The sequence below is a fragment of the Castanea sativa genome, chromosome 3 (assembly GCF_040712315.1).
Source record: "Castanea sativa cultivar Marrone di Chiusa Pesio chromosome 3, ASM4071231v1".
In the NCBI taxonomy this organism is placed as follows: domain Eukaryota; kingdom Viridiplantae; phylum Streptophyta; class Magnoliopsida; order Fagales; family Fagaceae; genus Castanea; species Castanea sativa.
In genome coordinates this window covers 19370766-19392125 of record NC_134015.1, presented here as the reverse complement: position 1 = coordinate 19392125, position 21360 = coordinate 19370766, and the positions used below count along the sequence as shown (strand labels likewise).

Genomic DNA, 21360 nt, shown 5'->3' with positions numbered 1-21360 from the left:
ATTTTATTAAACTTGTCTCTCTTCTCTCATTAAAATAATATTTTCTCTTTTTCTTTCTTTCTCTCTCTCTAGCATCCCTCATCTCCTTTCTGCTTCGTCGGCCAGCTCACCGGCGGTGGTACTCATAAAATCCATATAAAACCCATCGAATCAGACACCCAGCCACCAAAAAAATACCGGATCAGACCACCAACAATGCCAATCCACCAAACCCACATCACAAACCCACAGAGATAGAGTAGAAAGAAAGATCGAAGCAACGCCGGTCCAAATTCCATACAACCACCACAAAACAGAAACCCATGGCAAATCGATTAGAGTAGAGAGAAAGATCACAACCGTCTCCCGGTAACCTCCAAATCGTCAAACCCACCGTTTCCTCTGCCTCAACCGCAATCTCAGCATTGCTCTCGTTTCGGCTTCGCTCTCGCTTGCTCGGCAACTCATGCCGACAAACCGGGCAAGGCATTTCGCAAGCCTCGGATCTGAGTTGGAACTATTCCTTGCAGACCGCGCAATGCGACTCGGCCGAGACATGGATCTCGATGATTTGGAGGTGGCTATGGCTGGGTTATGATGTGGGGGTTTAGGTGGCAGTGGGTTTGCTAAGTTGAGAAGAAAGAGTGGAAGTTTTATCATTTGTTGGTTCATCTTGGTTCAGAGAAAGAGACAGAGAGGAAAAGAGAGAAAGAAATAATAAAAAATAATAAAGAAAAAATAAAGAAGGGATATTTAATTGTAGTAAATTTTCTCTCAAAAAAAAAAATTGAAGTGGTAAAAAAATATCATTGCAGTGGTGGGGGTGGTGGCGATGGAAGAGTCGATAGCAAAGGCGGTGGAAGAAATAGTAGTGGCGGCGGTGGTGGCAGTAGTAGTGGCAGCGATAGCGGTTGCGGTGGTTGTAATTGTTGTTTATTGTAGTGGATATATTATTTTATTATAATAGATATATTATTTTATTATGATGTTTATATCATTTTATTGTGTTGAAAGCTAAAATAGATCCACTGTTACAACATGTGAGTAAGTAAAATAGATAAAGTAATTTTTTGTAGTACCAAATAGCTAAATTTTTAGTTCTACTGCTGTGTATGCTCTTGCCCATATAATGCTTTAAAATTATTATTTCCAAAACTTGGAATGCCCCTCTCCTCACCCAAAACGACGTACGTTTCTATCCAATCCAACTCTTATTTGTCCTGTAATGAATTGGGCACCGTCGTACTGTGCATTGAAATGCAGCAGTAATCTACAACCAATTAATCTATATATAAGAAGGCAGCTGGACCTCATGGAGAAATAAAAGAAGCTTAGAATCATAGAGATCAGCACTAAGATGGATCTCATTCATGGTGAGGGAGTGAGTGAGTTATTTCAGGTTCAGTGTCATTTGTATAAACACATTTTTAGCTACATAGATTCGATGTCACTTAAATGTGCAATTCAGCTAGGCATTCCTGACGCAATCCACAACCATGGCCAACCCATTACTCTCCAAGAGTTGGTCTCTAAGCTTAATATTCACCCCAAAAAAACTAGCTGCGTGCACAGGCTTATGCGTCTATTGGTACATTCTGGCTTCTTCGCTAAGACAATAGTTCATGAAAATCAAGAGAAAGAAAAAGAAGAAGAAGCCTATACTCTAACACCTTCTTCTATGCTCATCCTCAAAGATAGTGCCACTAGCTTATCACCATTTGTTTTGGCAATGCTTGATCCTGCACTTGTAAGCCCATGGCAATTCTTGGGAGATTGGTTGCAGGGGAGTGAGCTCACACCTTTTGAGAAAGCACACGGGAAAGGTTTCTGGGATTATTGCAACCAAAGCCCAGAATACAATAACATTTTCAATGAAGGAATGGCGAGCGATTCCCGACTGATGAGCTTGGTTGTTAAGGACTACCAGCCCATTTTTGAGGGTTTAGGTTCATTGGTTGATGTTGGAGGTGGTACTGGGACAGTTGCAAGGATTATTTCTGAAGCTTTTCCTCACATGAAATGCACTGTGTTTGACCTCCCCCATGTTGTTGCCGACTTGCCAGATAGTAAAAATCTGAAATTTGTTGGTGGCGATATGTTTCAGTATATCCCTCCTGCTGATGCCATTCTGTTCAAGGTATGTGGCATACGAATGTGTCTTTAATAATTGAAATAATAACATCTCAATTTCACTTAAATTTGATAGTTTATTTGATGGTTAGTACATTATTTCCTATATTTAATAATGTTCAAAGTGTCACGTTTTTTATGATATGATAATACATACACTTTTAGATTTGTAATATTTAACATAAACAATGAAGCAGGTGTGAATTTTTTTAAGTTGCATCCAATTGTTTATTTTGGCTATTAATATTGCCTATAATAGGGGGTTTTTATTTTGGGCTCGAAGGTGGTAATAGGAATTTTTCTTCATGTGTGCGTGGATGTTGTACTTGTATGTACCATTCATATGATGTAAAAAAGCTCTTTAACGATTATTACTTTCCATAACGTACATGTTTCCAAACTACAAACAGTTAGAAAGATAATTAAGTAGATATTAGGTAGGTAATCTGAACAATATAAATGATAAATTTCAAGACTTCCATAGGTGAAAGAATTTCGAAGAATTATTTAACATTATTTTGAGGTTGGCTAAATTTAAAGGATGCTAGAGATATGAAGGCTGAACCTCTCTAATTTGACTGTTATATTACTATTTGGCAGTGGATTTTGCATGATTGGAGCGATGAGGAATGTGTCAACATACTGAAAAATTGCAAGGAGGCTATTGCGAAGAAAGGTAAAGAAGGAAAGGTAATTATCATAGATGTAGTGATAAATCAAGAGAATGACGAACATGATGTTACCACTACAAAGCTCCTCTTTGATGCACTAATGATGGCTTTGGTTACTGGAAAAGAGAGAAACAAGAAAGAATGGGAGAAGCTGTTCTTGGAGGCTGGCTTTAGCCACTACAAAATTGTGTCCTCATTTGGCATGAAGTCTGTCATTGAGATTTATCCTTAAGAGATGAACAAGTACATATGTATATTAAGCCGGCAAAGACTGTTGACAAAATATATATATATATATATGCTTGATACCTTAGAATAATGCTTGCGAGCGTAGGAATTAAAGTACTATCAATCTTGAAACTGCCTATTGTAAGATATCATAATTAAGCATAATAAATTGTGCTTTAGTATCTTATTATTATTTTAATATGGTTTCGGTGAAAGGTGGCCCAAAATTTAGGAATTTCTTCTAAATTATTTTACTTTGTTTTTTGCCTAGCAAAAAAAAATTAGTATTAAAATAAAGGGGGAGGGGAAAGCCAAAGGCCATAGCCTGCATTTGGTTGTGGATTTGGAGTAAGCGACATTTTTCTATGGGTCATGCTAACAAATGCCTTTAGGACATTGGTTAACAATTCATTTGAGAAAAATTTTAACACCACTTTTATGGGAAATGAAAAAAGTTATCAAAACATTAATGGCTATATTTACTTTTCTCATAAAAATTTTCTTTAAATGGATTATTAACCAATGTCCTAAGGGCATTCATTAGCATTTCTCTTTTTCTATTACCCATACATTAATAACAACACTTTTGACCTTCTAATCTATGTTTTTTGGAGAATTAGCTAGCGTAGATGTTTGGATAGACCTGAAATTAGAGATTCACTAAAATCTAGATGAAAAATAGGTGGCTAGTGGGTTTATTAGGAAATAGGTAAGGTGGTGGTACCAAAATCATTGCGACTTTTTAAGCCTATTTAGAGATTTTTTCAAGAGACAAACATGAATGGGTATATTAGGATCATGAAATCCTGGCAGCTGAACCATGTACACTAGTCTTCCATCTAATTGGCCTTGAAAAATGACATTTTGAACGTCTTGCAAACATAACCTCTTAAAAATAGAAATGAGCAGCCTCGATCAATGCTTTGGGGTGTATGTTACACGATTTTTAAGCTATATAAGTAAACCTTAATAGTACTCTAAGATATGATTTAATATGGTTAGCACTTTCCTCAAGTCCTGAAAAAAAGATACTGTATTAAACTTATCAAATAATGAATGTGGCTTAAGCCTTAACGACCGTTACTGGAAAAATGTAAAAAGTAGAGGAAAGGCGTTCACGGTGGGACTCGAACCCACAATCTCCCGCTCCGGAGGCGAGCGCCTTATCCATTAGGCCACGCGAACATTTTTGTTTTAATTGTGGTAGATATTTTTTATATAAACTATAAATGAGTTAAATAATAATGAAAACTCCCACGTGAGCGCTAATTGACATTTCATTAATCTGTGTGAGCATCCGTACGACCTCTTTCTTATTATTATTATTTTTTTATTTTTTAAAATTTTTTTCCCTTTTGCCCCATGATAAGTTGGAGCCTCTTTTTAGGTAAACAATGAATTCTTAGAGTATTGTCATTTGTTGTATTCCAAATGCCATTTTCACACATAAAAATCTATTTTTTTTATTTTAACACACCACTTTATAATACACCATTCATCAAATATTCTATTCTTCTTTTCAACGTATTAAAATAATATATACAACACATTAAAATAATTTTTTTTTAAATCCTATAAATTAAAACCCCACCACAGCCCACAACCAACAATCACCCCACAAAATCAACCACCAATATCAGCCACTGCTACAACAACAAAAAAAAAAAAAAAAACATCACAACCAATATTAGCCCACTGCAACACCACAACCAATATCAACCCCTGCACACAAAAAAAAAAAATTTAATTTAAAATTTAAAAGAATTAAAAAAAAAAAAACACACACACACACACACACACCACAACCACCACGATCTAGATCTTGAGGAAAGTAGGTTGTGCGAATCAGTGGACTTAGGGAAAGGAGGTTTGGCACTGGTGAGACTGAGATCGATGGCGATGTTGAGACTGAGATCAGCAGCGGCGCTGGTGAGGCTAAAGGAGTAATCGGTGGCGAATTCAGAGGAGAGATCAGACGGTGGCAAAGTTTGATTAGACGCTGGTGTGGATTGGGTTCTTAATCTTGTCTGATTGGGAGGATTGGTGGAGAGGATGAGAGAGTAATCAGAGGGTCACGGTGAGAGAAGAGAGAGAAAAGTAGAATAAATAAATATTAAAAGTTTTAGCATTGTTATCCGTATAGTTGTATATTTAGAACTGTACTATTCATTCATGCCAAAACTTTTAGCATTTAGAACACTTCATATGAGAGGTTTTTTGGTGTTTGGTGTGTCAAATGTCAAATATTTGGCATTTGGCATACCTGATGGTAATGCTCTTATAAACTGACACATATTCTAGATTCTCTTAAGTCTTCTAGTTTCATATTATACTAGTCGCTAACCCATGCGATGCACAGAAAAGTTATTAACTCTGAAAAAAAAAGAATCCAATAATGAGTAAATAGACATTTTGCTAGTTAGTATTTTTGAAAAAAAAAATGAAGAAATATTTAACTTCTAAAGTTTAGAAGTGCTGTCTAACATTGAACATTATTGAGTTGCAAGTGCATAGTTACCAAAACCTACAAAATAATTTACAATTCTTAAATTAATAAAGCAAAACTCTCAATAGTTATATATATATATATATATATATATATATACACATACACTCAAAACTAATATAAACTACAAATATATAAACAAAGACTATGATATGAGGAAGACACACCAAGTTTCAAATTTGAGTAGCAATATGATTTTCTTGTAGTAATAACTGTATAGACAATTCAAAACATGGAACAATATCAAAATTATAATACCTAATTTCATTATCTTTTATGTTGAATCCAAACAAATAATTAATTGAAATTAATCCAAACAATAATTAATCAACCAAAAATCATAGCTTTTAATAAGAAAACAAAAAATCACATGAATCTAAAAAAAAAAAAAAACATTTAAGGTAAAGAATTAAGATCAACCTACTGAGACGCAAATACCATAAACCCCAGGACTTAAAACTTCAAAATTTATAGAATCCCCAAATTCTACTTCAGAACCAAACCAAATTCAGCAAATTTTTATATATAACATACCAAATAAAAATTTATCGTTCCCTAGGCTGAAAGACATAGGTTGCATTTTCAATTTTTCTCCAAAAAAAATAGAGATGTTTTATCTGCCATGTACAATATAAAAAAAATAATTAGTAGAAACTTTAACCCAAAAAGGAAACTGACGATTATCAATGTGGGTCTTTTTTTTTTTTTCAACGTTAGTCTTTTTTTTTTAGTCCTATCATAATTTTTGTTTTTATATAGATTATCAATGTTTGAATTTGAGTTTAAGTTGAATTTGTTAAAGAGATAAAGTTTCACTTCTTGTTAAGTTTTGATTAAACAAAAATAATTTTATTTAAAAAAAATGATAATGATGAGTTTGAGTTTAAGTTTAAGTTGGACTTGTTAGAGAGATAGTTTCACTCCTAGTTAAATTTGAACTAAACAAAAATAAATTTATTTAAATATTGTGTTGAAGTGGAAAATTGTGAGAGTTTTAGAGGTTTCGATTATATATATATATATATATATATATATATATATATATATATATATATATAATTTAAAAGATAAAGAGTACAACTTTATCAACTTTATTTAAAAAGATTAATTGCAATCTTTTGTTTATTAATAACAATGTTATTTTTATTTATGGTGGGTTCCAGTTAACTCAACAGGTAAAATCTCTAATGGTTGAATAAGCGATTTGGGATTCAATACCCGCCTACACCAAAAATCAACTAGTGTCTTTGTCTGATAATAAAAAATTATTATCAAGAGCGCACCTCATAGGTTAAAACTTTCTAATACTCTTTATTATTATTATTTTTATATAAGATAGAAATTCTACTCTACTTTTTATCATTTTTTTTATGGAAGATAGAAATTATACTCTAGCCTAATCTATGTGTATATGTGTGTAAAGTTCTCTCTTGGAGACTTGAACCCCAGCCCTTGTCTCCCACACCCCACAAACACTTAGAATATGTTTGGTACACTGAATGTAGATTACATTAAGAATAGTAATCTTTATTACTGGGAAAAAAAGACATTGTAATGGAATAACTATTACTATTCATAAGTTTGGTTGTTACATGAGGAAAACTTGTAAAAGATGATGTTTAAGGAAATTTTATATTTTTGAAAATATATTAATTTTAAAACCTATTATATACACTAAGGAATAGCTATTACAATTATTTTAAAGAGGAATAGCTATTCTTCAATTTGAAGAATAGTTATTCCAATGTAATAACTAATCCATGTAAGAAAGATGCAACCAAATGACCAAATTGATATTACACATGAATAACTATTCCATTACAGGAGTTATTACAGTGTATCAAACGTACCCTTACACTTGAGGAGTGACCATCGCACCAAATGAATATGTGTGTAAAGTTCTCTCTTCGTCATGTTCTACAATATTGTCTTTCTCACTAGTTCCCTTTCTCTCTGATTCATATGAGCCCACTTCAACAACCAAATGGCACCATAACACCAACCCATATGAGCTCACTTCAACAACCACCTAAGTTGCCAATCCAGATTAAAAGCCAACTCAAAAATCAAAGATTTAAAAAAAAATCTTACTACTAGAATTGCTTTTTTAGATTTGGTTTTGTGGGTTTCATTCTTCCCAACTTTTTTCATGTAATTGGTGGTGAAATTCCACCATGGAAAGATTGATAACTTCTATTCTTATGGATTGAGAGATAAATAGTGTCTTAGGCAGCTTCCACATTGGGTTTGAAGGGTTGTTAGCACTGCTCCCAATGGCTCCTCCATGGCTCACTTCCTCCATCACTAGTTGTCCTCCAAGTTTGATAGCCGTAACTGGAGTCTCTCAGCAGCATCTCTATTTAAGGAAGAAGTGGTGTGGGATTTGGTTTTCTGTATAAAGAGGGTTTGATTTAGAGTGGAAGTGATTAGTTTTTTATTTGCAAAAATCTGATGTGGCACATCATTATTGGAGGGCGTAAAAGTACCCTTTATGCCACATCCAAACTGAATTTATTCTCTTTAAATATTACTATATAAATTATTTTTTAAACACACTCCATAACTCTCTCTCATTGTCATTTCCCATTTACTCATTTACCCTTCATAACTCAAAACCCTATCAAAACCTCAAAATCCAATTTCCAATTTCCAATTTCGGCTAAGTTTCCTCTCTTGGAAAAATTATATGTTTAGTCCATATATAATTTTGGTAAGTAATAGACTAGTTGGTTGATATTTAATGAAGTTTTAGAGATGTAATTATGGTTTTTTTTGTATTTTAACCAAATCTTAGAGAGTAAAGAGAGCATCTAATGCTAGATATGAGATACTAATATATATTTAGCCATGTGCTTGGAATTGATTTATATGAAATTAATAATATAATTATATTTTAAAACTTATATTATATGATGGACATTAATTTTTATATAAAGAGCATGGGGAGTTTTATCATTTCAAGTGTTATGTGATATGAGAGGCTTGCCAAACGCTACCTATTGCACACTGACCCGTTAGAGTTCAGGGAATTGGGGAAGACATGCCAAGCAACATGCTTACCTTTATCAACTTTGAACCACTGGAATTTTACTGAACATATTTCTTGCCCTCCAAACCACGACTCCCAAAATTCCCCCAATGAGACTCATGAGCTTGGATCGTGAACCAAAAATGAGATGATGTACTATGAGCTTGAACCATGGGCTTTGACACCTTTTTTGTGCAAATATGGGCTCTTTTGGGCTTTAAAAGAGATTTTCCCTAAATCCATGATAGTGTTGACGTGGTGCAGGTCGCCAATGAAACAAAGCCATGTGGTGTGAAAAATTTGTCCTCAATATAGTGGTACGCTGGTTATGTAACCATTTGGTAAGAGATTTCTAGTAATATTGTTTAAGTCTTGTGGAAATATGTGTTGTGGTGTTTAAATAATAGTTTTCGTTGTTTAAACGTCATTACCAAACAAGGCCTAATGTCTTATAAACCAGTTTAAAACACTAGTATATATACTTTCGTGTGTGTTCTAATAATTATTATTGTTTCTCGAAAAAAAAAATTTGTACAACAAAAACTTTTGTTATAGTAAACTCCAAATATTATAATGAAAAATTTGATATATATATTGCTGCAATAAACAATCTACTGCTTTGAATATCTTATAGTAATAGACTATTTGTTACTTCACGAGTCTTATTGCAATAAATTTCAAATAATTGACAAAAATAATTCGAATCAAACTATTGCAATAATATTTTCGTTGTAATATATAATTATTTCATTTTGTCATTGCAAGAGATTATAAAATAATTGATATCAAGTTATTGCAATAATATATTCGTTACAATTTTGAGTTTGTTATTGCAATAAATTGCAAAAGAATTTATGTTAAATTATTGCAATGATAATTTCATTACAATAAATTATTAGTTTGAAATTTTCATTGCAATAGAATCAATGTGATAATGGAAATGCTTTGCCACAAAAGGATTCTTTTAATTCTTGATGATGTGAAAAACTTAGTGTAGGTAGAAAATTTGCTTGGAGAATGCATTTGGTTTGCTTCTGGAAGTAAAATCATTATAACAGCAAGAGAGGAAAAGTTGCTAGTTGCTCTTCGAGAAGATTGACATTTAACCTACTACAACTACAAGGTTAAGGAATCAGATGAACATGAATCTCGTGAACTCTTTTGTCAACTTGCATTCAAAAGAAACAAGCCTAAGGAAGATTATTCAAAACTTGTAGACCAATTTATATGCTATGCCAAAGGTCTTCCATTAGCTTGATTTGTATGAGAGAAATATACGTTGTTGGAAAAGTGCATTAAAAAAACATTCCTAATTCAAATATTCAAGAAGTACTCAAAGTAAGCTACACTGGATTGGACCAAACTCAATAAGATATTTTTCTTGATACTGCATGTTTCCTCAAAGGATTCTACAAGGATATTGTTATGGATATATTACAAAATTGCAATTTCTATGACTCATTTTATGATATTGAAAAACTTATTGATAAGTGTCTCATAGTTGTTGGTGAAAATGGCATATCAACAATGCATGACTTGATACAACAAATGAGTTTGGAAATTGCTCGACAAGAATCAATAGTTCCCAATGAGGATGCTCCTAAAGTACTAACCTGAGATGCGGTATAGGTCATTTTAATTTACTATTTCCTTGTTTTACATGAGGTAGATGTAATGATTTTTTTTTTCTCATTTTATTAATATTTTTGTTCTTTCTAATATTGAAGAATATGTAAGTTTATTAATATGTGTACTGTTTAAAATTTAACCATCGTGAATTACATTGTGTAATGTGATTCACACAATTCTTTATCCAATTAGAGATCTGATGAAATTCGTGGCATAACATTGTGCTTACCACAACCAAGAATCATGTAATTGGATCTTGAAAAGATGAAAAATCTCAAATATTTGAAAGTTCATAATATAATTTGTGGAGACCCTAAATATCTTCCCAACGAGATAAGATTGCTTGATTGGCTTGAATTTTCTTTTTCTTCCTTGCCATCCAATTGTTTTCTTCAAAAGCTAGTTGCACTCAACATGCCAAAAAGTAATATTCAATTGGACATCATCTTCTTTTACTTTTGGTTCTACCAATAATACTCCTTCTAGATCATGATCAGACAAATCTAGATCTGTGTCATTAATTACTGGAAGCACAAAAGGTTCCTTTGGGTCTTCAAGGGTAAGGGTTTTGAGAAATGATGAAATTGGGTTTGGAGGGTCGGGATCTATTGCCAACATGCTCATATATGGAGGTCTTGAACAAGCACCAACAGTTGGATCCGGGGGTTGGTATAATGGTTCTTTGTCCTTCTGCTTAAGAGAATGTTCATTCTGTGATCTGGTTTGAGGTTCTAATTGAAGTGGTGCTGAATATGTTGTGCCAAGGAGATTCCACTTGGTTTAAAAGGGTTATGATCAGGATGTGTCATGGCTAATGGTTGAAGGTTTTGGTAGGGAGAACTTGGTGTGAACGGTGAGTTTAAAGGCATGGACAAGTCTTTATATAGTGATTGGCGAGGTTGGTAGGGCATATAAACTTGCATCGGGAAAGTTTGAGTGGCCTTCTGCTATGATTCTTCCATAAACTGAAGTTGTGTTAACATTTGTTTTCTTTCCTTTTCTTTTTGCCCAATGAGAGGGAAAGAAACAGACAGGTCTTTGACTGTGGAAGCAATAGTTGCCAATTCTTGTTTAATTAACTGGATTTTCTTCTTCAAGTCTTTAATAAGGGAATTTGAGGACGAGAAGGTATGAGTAACTGCTTCTACCATCTTTTGTTGGTTATTAAGGATCTTTGAAAGGACTTGGTTTTCTGCCATAGCATTTTCTGCCTGCCAATTTAAAGCTGCTTCAGCTGAAGAAACCTGTCTTGCGATTCCATCTGGATTAGTTCCAATAGGATTTTTGATTTTCCAAACATTTTTGGTGTTGCTTTGGGGATGATCAAAACTCTCTAATGGAGAAAAATTCTGTGAATAAGAAGTTGAGGCCTGGTCAAACATGTAACAAGGTAAAGGTTTTTGTATATGGGTTTGACTGGTAGGAAGGGGTTGACATTTTGGTATTTGGGGAAGAACTTTCTGGTAGTATGGGATTAATGGAGGTTTCTAGTTTTAATCATGATTTTCTTTGCATGGAGATGGAAAGGAAAGTTTTTGCTTTCTGGTTCTACGATAGAGAATATAATAATCAAATTTTCCAGAGGGTTCTCCAAGGAGGTCAACTTCTGGATCTCTTACTTCATACCTTCCTTGGAGTATTTGCTGAGAAGATTTTTTCTTTCTTCTTGAATGATCTTCTTCAAAAGCTTCTTCTTCTCGACAATCAGCACAATCACAAATATCCCACCATATGTAACCAGAAGGTGATTTTCCTTCATAGCAAGGCTTTCCATCATCTTGAAATGTCTTGATTTTAAGGCCTTTTTCACCAACATATGACACTGGCTGGAGCAATACAATTTGAGTAGGAAAGACTGTTACCTCTTTCTTCTCTGGTGTAGTTGCCAAGAACCTAGTCTCAACTTCACCATTTGCTTTCCTGATAAAGAAAGGATTATTAGACTATATTGGCTTAGTCGTCTGATGAAGCATCTCATATTTCATAATCCATGATTCTGGAAAGAGAAAAGTCATCTGGTCTCTATTGAGTTGTCTTGGAACAAATGTACACATGGGTGTCATTCCTGGACCAACTTGGATCAATAGAGCATTATTGGATTGAGCTATGTCTGGAACTGCCATGTCAAAAGCATGATTTTGAGGTCTATTGGCTAGCTGGTAATGAAGTGTGGCAGCAAAGGTGTCTTGCACTTGAGAAGCCACTGAAATTTGGACTTGTACTTTGAGAGCATCACAAAGGTAAGGATCTTTGAGAGACATATTGAAGTTGGGGAAAACTATAACAAAAACTATTCCCACATTTAAAGGGGTCTAAACAGTTCCTAGGACTGCATTTTGATATTCTAGGAATCTAAAATCAAGGAGTGAAATTCTAGAGACTACAGGGAGTCCCTTTCTTCCGTGGAAGGTTAATGCCAACCTTACTACACCAAAATGAAGGTGTGTGTACCCTTATTTTTGCCATGGAATTACAAATTCTCTAGGAAAAGCAAGGTGATAAAGTTTTCATTCTCACATGCTAGAATATTAAACTGATCAAACTTGGAGGCCTGAACATATTCTTTTACAGTAGAAGGATGAAAAGGACCTCAAAACTTTTTAATGGATATTTTGAAAGAAGTTTGAGGTTTATCAAACATGGTGTAGGGATTTACAATAGGGAAATCAGTAATAGGAATCTTACTATCCTCAGGTACATGGGAGATTTCATACAAATAATCTAACCTATTTGTAGTGGATGTACGAAGAGAGAGATCAAAGGTGGGTTTAGTGGTATCAGTAACTGCTGAAGATGAACTGGCCATGATGGAGGGAGAAACTGGTCACAGGGCTTTGTACCAACTAATAGAGGATACAAGAGAATAAGAGAAAAGAGGGTGTAAGAAGATTATGGAAACTAGTTAATGATGTATATTGTTAAGAACGTATAAAAGATAACATGAACATAGGGATTAGAACACAGAACAAGATACAACAAGCTTAAAGATATTATTAGATTCAACAGCTTATTTACATCAGACATAAGAGACAATGAAAGACATCTTACAAGGGCTTTCTTCACTCTGCCCATTCCAAAAGAGGCCTATTTATAGGCAATAACTTACAGAAATAATTTACATTCAGAGCATAAGAAGTTTCTACAGCAGACGGTAGGGGCTGGCTCCTTCTTGACAAATGTCCAAGGGAGTAGGGGTCCTAGTTGTCCAATAATGTCATTGGGTTAACAAATGTCAAACTGAGTCAGGGGGCTTGGGATGTGGTGATCTTCATTCGGATATGATTTTGACGAAGGAGTAAATATCTCTGACTACAAAAGATAAGGGTGGTACGTTAGAAGATGTTTTTGGGACTTTTTTTTTTTTTAAGTGTTAGAGATGTCTAGTCCCATCCATCTCTTCTTTGGAACCATTCTTCATCAATTTCAGCATCGACATCTGGATCATGGTTATGGTAGTAAAGGTCATCATATCCAAAAAGAGGATTGGGCATTTCCCAATGGTCTTCATGTGGCCACTATTGTCTACAAACATCTGGATCAGCTGGTACTATTTCAGATAAACCCTTATTAAGGGATTCTGCCATTGTGAGAGCATGGTAACAAGATACCCAAGAAACATCCATATGTGTGTGGAGGGTGCCATCTGAATTAGTGACCCAATGCATATCTGTCGGGTGGAAGAATCCTTCTGTACAAACATCATTTTTAGAATTAAGTTTAGCAACTAAACATGCCGAAGTGATCTTGTTTCCAAATCTTGGATGATCTGTTTTGGGATACTTTATCCATTCACCATCATGAGCATCATTTTTCAAAATTTCAAACCAGAATTTGTGAAAATATTTATTTCCACGTGGGAAAATATATCTATAAAACTCTGGCTCAAAATGAAGACACAGGTAATACTCATTGAGTAAATACCACATGTAGAGATAATGTACAACTGTCCAATTGGTTATCTAAAAGGCAAAAGGGGTTTTCCATGGTTGGTCTATATCAGGGAAGATAGCAAGAAAGTGTCTTTGATGATCTTTGAGGTAATTATGGAGGATTCTAATGATTCTTTTAGATCGGGCTTCTAGGGTCAAGATCTTTATTTGGTCTTTTATCTCTGGGGGAAGGGTTTCTATCATATTAAGGACATCATTAGGGGCTGCAGAGGAAGGGCCTGAAGATGAGGATGGATCTGTAATTGGATATACACACAAAGGTGGAGGAATAATTGTGGTGTTAAGGACTAGAGGTTTTCTAGAAAGGTAGTCACTAATAAGGTTATCTTTTCCTTTGATATGCTTGACTTGAAAAGACCATTGTGCAAACTAATTTGACCATATGAGTAATTGAGGATGTGAAAGCATTTTCCTTTTGAATTGGAGCATTTTGGGAAAGGAGGACATGTCCATCTCTACTAGAAAATTATGCCCAAGAAGATGAAACTTGAATTTTTCAATCCCATGTTTAACTGCCAAGATTTCTTTCAAAGTGGAATGGTAATGAACTTTTGAGGGTTTGAATGCACCGCTTTTATAATCATAAATACTTCTCTTGCCATCAATCTCTTCAAAGAAAGTTGCTGCCCAGTACTCATCACTTGCATTTGTCTACAAAATCCGTTTGCCTGGTCCTGGAATTTGTAAAGGGGGAAGCTTTTCGGCTAATTTTTTCAATTGTTGGATTGCTTCTGTATGAACAGAATTCCATTCTAGAGGAGATTTCTTCAGCAATTGAGCTAAACAATACCTGCATCTGGAGATTTTTGGGATGGAATCTGACATGTAATTAACAATTCCAAGAAATTGTTATATCTGTTTGGTATTTGTGAGCTTATCTGGAAATTCATCAAGAGAGACTGCTATGTGGGGCTACAAAGTATACTTTCCATCTGAAATGTTTACTCCCAAAAAGTCTATAGAAGATGCTCCTATGACCATTTTCTTTTATGAAAGCATTATCCCTTGGGTTTTTACTAAATTGTAGAATTCAGTAAGCAACTTTTCATGGGATTCTGCATCTTTTGAGAATAAGAGAATGTCATCTACATAGATTAATGCATTGGTCAAGAGTGGTTGGAACAACGTTACCATTGCCTTTTGGAATTGAGATGGAGCATTTTTGAGACCAAAAGGCATAACAGTCCATTAATAAAGGTGGTTTGGGATGCAAAATACTATCCTTGTATCTCTCTTCTGGATGAATTCCTAATTGTCAAAATCCTGCTTTAAGATAAAACTTGGAGAATACTTTAGTATTTGAAAGATGCTGAAAGAGAGCACTTTTGTTTGGCAAAGGGAATTTTGTCATCAACAAGGAAATGATTAAGAGCCTGGTAATTGATTACCAATCTGAGTTTTCCTCTAACTTACTCAGCATGCTTGTTGACATAGAAAACTTCACAAGGCCATGGAGAGGTTGTGGGTTCAATGAGGCCTTCTGAAAGAAGAGTAGATAATTCTTGCTTAGAAAAGGCTAAATGTTCAGGATTTATTCCTCTATGACTGGCTTATGTAGGGTTAACATCTTCATTCTTTTTAAAGAATAGGTGTATGAAAAAATTTGGGTTTTTCCACAAAGGATTTGGATTTTTAAGGAGGAATTTAAAGTGGCTATTTATACAACAGTCATTGATAATCTGGAGTCTCAAAGAGTCAAAGGCGTCCATTGTGAATAAATGAGGTACTTGGGTCCAGGTGAGAAGATGTTGTTTATGCAAAAGTCCTTTTGAAGACCATCTGAGGTTAGGTATTTGATGAATGAGATCAAACCCTATAAGAAGGTCTCTACCTGTAAGAGAGGATCCAAGGACTTGGTGTTTGATGGTAAGGGTTGGAAAGATTCTAATGAAGATAGGCTTACTTTTCTGGGTGATCAGAAATGTTTCTCCATTTATTGCTCGGAACATCTGATTATGGGGTAATAAAAAATCTGCAGGTAAAATCTTAGGATGGAGAATTGTTGTTGCTGCTCCTGTATCAAATAAGGCTATTACTGGAATGGGTTTAGAATAAGTGTCAAGAAGGATATGTACTTGGGCTATGGGTATGGGACTAGTTAGAGGGGTTATAATAGGCTGGGATGTGTAAATGGTTTGGATTTCTGGGTTTGAATCAATTTCATTATCTGGGTCTGAATCATCTTCAGAAGTAGAATAGACCATGACTACCAAAGCTTGGGAAGAGTAATCATCATCTAGTGAGAAGAGTGATTCTACATCTGAGAAGGGAGTATCATCTGCATGGATCTGGGCTTGTTTAAGAAGTTTTGCTGCTTTCTCTTTTTTTGGACAATTTTTTGCAAAGTGACCTGGTCTTCTACATACAAAACACACTTTTGAAGTTTTTCCTTTAAACTGCTTTTTTCTGAGAAACTTCCATTTTTTCTGCCTAAAGGATTTTTTTTTCTTTCGACTTGCATAGTATTTTTTCTTCCAAGAATACTTCTTGAAATGATCTCTCCTTTTTGTTGGACAAGCACAATTTTTGTCATAGCATTTTATCTGCAAATCTTTTCTTTTACAATTGTCTTTAAGCTTGTTAGGAACCTTGTCAATTTCTAAAAGAAACTTTCTGTTAGGTTCTAAGTACTTAGGAACTAATGTATTAGAACTCTAATTTGTATTATTGGCAAACCATGATCAAAATAGGTGTTTAGTCTTGTTTTAGACTTGCACAAAGTATGTCATTTATGTAAAGTTGGAATCGAGTTAACTACAAAAGTTACTGTGTAAATCTTCTTGGCTCGATCGATCGAGAATTAGACTCGACCGATCGAACGTCGTGCAGATTGTTTTTTTTTTTTTTTTTGCAGAATTTCCAACTCAGCCCTAAGCCCATATGACATGTAGGGTTTTATGTTTTGCATTAGGTATAAAAGGCAAACCCTAGCCACGTTTTTGTGATCGCTCATATTGCTGTTTGTGTGAATCTCTTATGAGATCTAAGAGGTGATTGCCTTCACACAAGCTTAGGATTATCAAGAAGGAGATTTCTTCAAGAGCTTGATGATCATTCAGTTGCTGCCATAAGAGCTTAAAGATACACAAGCGGGAGTGCTTGTACTTGCTAGAGAATCCAAGAAAGAAGGAGTTCGTGATCTCGGAGCTTGCACGTGGTTGTGTCAGTAAGTTTTCTACTAGTGGGTAGCAATAGGATGTTAGTGGTCTAAGTCGCTATTGTACAAACTTCGATTCTTTCATAGTGGATTCAGTTTTACCTTGAGGATAGCTAGGTCAAATCCTCCCCAGGTTTTTTACCGGTTTGGTTTTCCTAGGTCATCATATCATTGTGTTCTTTATATTTCTGTTGCTTTACATTGATATGATTATATGATTATGTTAACCTAGATCTAAAATTTAGACTAAGTAATAACTTGTCTTGTTGACTAGGTTAATCCAATTGTGTTTTAAAGGGTCTAAAAACCGTACAAGTGGTATCAGAACGGGTAGCTCTTGTGTGTAGATCTTTTGATCTCTGAGCTGATCCTTGACCCTAGTTGTCATGGAATACAGACACTCTCTTGTTATTCCTCCTCACTTTGATGGGAATAATTATACTTACTGGAAAGTCAGGATGAAAGCATTCCTGAAATCCATTGATGAGAGAGTCTGGAACTCTGTTGAATACGAATGGGAGAAGCCCACTACTCCTATGAGTGATTGGCAAACTTCTCAGAAAGAAGCAGCCGCCTTTAATAACAAAGTTATGAATGCTATCTTTAATGCTGTTTCTATGGAGGAATTTAAGAGAATCTCTAATGTTGAGGCTGCTCACACTGCTTGGAATATCCTCCAGACTGTGCATGAAGGCACAAAGGCAGTTAAGATCAATAAGTTGCAACAATTAACAACTAGATTTGAAAGCATTAGGATGTCTGATGATGAATTTTTTGATGAATTCTATGCTAAACTTAATGATATTGTTAATTCTGCATACAACTTGGGTGAAATCTATGATCAACCTAAAATTGTTAGGAAGATTCTTAGATCTTTAACTGAAGATTTTAGACCCAAAGTGACTGTCATCACTGAGAGCAAGGATGTGGACTCCATCCATGTTGATGAACTTGTAGGATCTCTTTAGTCCTATGAGTTGGACCTACCCAAAACTAGCAAATTCAAATCAATGGCTCTTAAGTCTGTTCATGATGTTGATGTTGGTGGATTTGATGATGAGCTCTCTGCTACAGAGATTGCTTACCTTGCCAAGAACTTTAGGAATTTCCTTAGATATAGCAACAGAAGGGCAAGAGGTAAAAACACTGATAAACCTAGAAACTTTAGAAAGAATGATCCCACTAAGGTTAACAAAATTGAAAAACCTAGAGAAAAAATAGGTCAGTCTTCTAATAATTCTATGGGTCCTCAATGTTTTGGATATCAAGGGTATGGTCACATGAAATCTGAATGTCCAACATTCTTGAGGTCTAAGGGTAAGGTTATGGTTGTAACCCTTAGTGATAATGAAGTTTCTGATGATAAGTCTGGTTGTGATGAGGATAGAAACTTCATTGTTTTCACTACTACTGCTGTGGTCAATGAAAGTGTGACTGTTGAAGAGAACCCTTCTGATGGGGAACTCTCTGAGGATGCAGATCTTCAAGAAGCCTACAATAAACTTTGCAAAGTTGCTACAAAGGATGCCATGAGTGTTGAATTAGGCTTAAAGAAAATTGCATCTCTTGAGCTTGATAAGAAAAATTTGCTTGTGAATTTGTTTAATGCTACTGAACTTTTGAATAATATGAAGACTAAGAACATGCTTTTGCTCAATAAAGTTAAATCTTTGAAAAATGAACTATCTGTTGCTAGAGAACAAACTAATAGGTCTGCTAGTTCCAAACTTGATCAGATGTTGAGTGTTTAAAAGTCTCCTTCCGACAAAACTGGTTTAGGTTTTGTAAAAAGCATCAATGTGTCTGCACCCATTTCCACAATCTTTGTTCCTTCATCTTCTTCTGAACCCCCTGTGAGTGAGGTTGTCAAACCCCCTGTGTGTAAGGTTGTCAAACCCATGGAAGTTTCACCTCCTAAGAAGAGTAGGGTTGATCTGAAAGAGTCTAAACCTAAGAAGTCTACTCTTTCTAAGGATAAGTCACATGATAAGCCTGCATGGGTTTGTCATGTTTGTGGAAAGTCTGGGCACATTCGTCCAAACTGTTACAAGCTACAAGCTACTAAGAGAGCAAACAAACCAAAAGTACATGTGCCTCAAGCACAAGATCCTATGGTACTCATTAGTGAATTGGTAAAGGCTCTAAACCTTTATTCCAATCCTGGAGTTGGAAATCATTCCCTTGTGAATAAGAACTCAAATGCTCGAGGTGCATCTAAAAAGTTTTGGATGCAAAAAGTTCAATCTAATTGAGTCTTTCTGACATAGTCCTTGTGCTTCGTTGCTCTACTCATTGTGACCATTGTTTTTGTTTCTTTGTCTCTAGGATTTGCATTGCATTACATTCATGCATTTCATTCTAGGTTTTTTTTTTTTTTTTTTTTTTAAAGGGGGAAGAAAATTGTGTTTTGCATTTATTTTCTTGGTTTTGAAAACAAGGTTAGTCAATTTATTTTCACACAACATGTCTATGTACCTTGTTTAGCTTGGATGGGCTTATTTCCTGCACTTTACTAGTTAAAGCTTTGTAGTGCATGTTGTGTGGGAAGATGTTTGTAGTTTTTGATCACTTTGTCTTGATCTTGAAGTCACATGTCTTTGACTGTCGAACTTGAACCTTTTGAGAAAGACATGAATAACCATCTCACCACTGTTCACTGGCCAATCATGAACACCTTAGTGCATATAGTAAGATTTTGTGTTCGAGAAAGTGTAGCACATGCACAAAAAGAACATAAGGTGTAGCCTCAATTTAAATGCTTAAAATTGGTGTGTACATTATTGGACTTAATGCTAAATCAAATAAATAAAATTGGTGTGTACATTATCCCGGCTATTTTTAATAAGTTTTTAAACAATTAAAATTTGTGTGTACAATATGAGGTAAAATCAAGAAAGTTACATGATTGCAAGCTTATGATCTAGGAGATGTGAGAGTTATATGATGTAACTCTTTAGGTGATAGTCTCTTTCAAATTCTTTGTGATGAATTTTGTAGACTTTGTGTTTGACTTCTACTTACATATCACCTCATATGTATCTCAAGTTTTTGCTAGTTGCACACACTACACAAGTTACACTTTGCTAAACTTTGTACATGTTATTGTGTTTGTTTTTGGTCTGACCAACCAAGTTTGAAAATGCCTTGAGTTTTATACAAAATAGATTTAATGCTTGAGAATTCAAGGAGATTGTTTGAAAATCTTAATTTTGGGAAAACTGGGTTCAAAACATGTGTTTTTAAAAAGCATTTCATCTCATACTCATGCATTTTATTCATAAAATTAAATGCGTTGAGGAGTTTCTGCTTCAATTTGCTCTATATTTTTAAAAACTGATTTTTCTAAAATTTCGACCAGTCGAACCTGTTTTTAGATCGATCAAAATTGCGATTAAAAATTTTGGTCAGCCTCTGTCTATTTCGATTGGTGTTGGATCAATCGAAGCATTTTTGACTAATCGAATATGTTTTTCGATCGATCGAAAATCGTATAGAGAATTTTTTTTAAAAGACTGATTTTCACGTGTCAAACTCACTTTTCAAAAGTTTTTGAATTTTTCTCTCTCTATATGATTCAGTCAAGGCTCCAATCAAGATTTTTGTCATTTTCCTCCTATCTTTTTGCAAGTTTTTCCTCTCCCAAGGCCGGTAAGACCTTTTTACCCTTTCTTTTGCATTTTATTTCATGTTTCATGCATAAATTCATGCATTTAAGGGTGATTTTCGAACCTATGCATATTTTGGGGTTTTTGATGATTCAAGCCATATTTTCTGAAATTGATCAATGGGTTTTTGTCATACAATGTTATAATCATGATCTATGGTGTTTAATTTGATCAATTTGGTGTTTTGTGAGGAATTGAAAATTCTAGGGCCTGTATTTATCCGAATTGGAGATTTTGTTCAAATTGAGTTTAATTGATGAAATTGGCTTATTGGTTTGATGCATTTGATCATTATAAGCTGTTATCTAACTTGTGTGATGATTAATTGGTCAATTTAGTAAAAATTCTACAAGTGGTTTTTCAAAATTTTGGAGTTTTTGTTATAAACTCTTTGCTCAAGCCAATTTTGTGATTCTA

At 34.5% G+C, this 21360-nt stretch overlaps 1 non-coding gene and 1 pseudogene across 1 annotated transcript; one reads left to right on the top strand and one right to left on the bottom strand.

The window, feature by feature from the left end:
• The first annotated feature begins 1291 nt into the window (after positions 1 to 1291).
• LOC142629778 (trans-resveratrol di-O-methyltransferase-like) lies at positions 1292 to 3036 on the top strand (annotated as a pseudogene).
• A 1084-nt stretch (positions 3037 to 4120) lies between these two features.
• On the bottom strand, positions 4121 to 4193 carry TRNAR-CCG (transfer RNA arginine (anticodon CCG)). The gene has a single exon. It is a non-coding gene; the product is annotated as a tRNA-Arg (tRNA).
• Positions 4194 to 21360: the final 17167 nt, after the last annotated feature.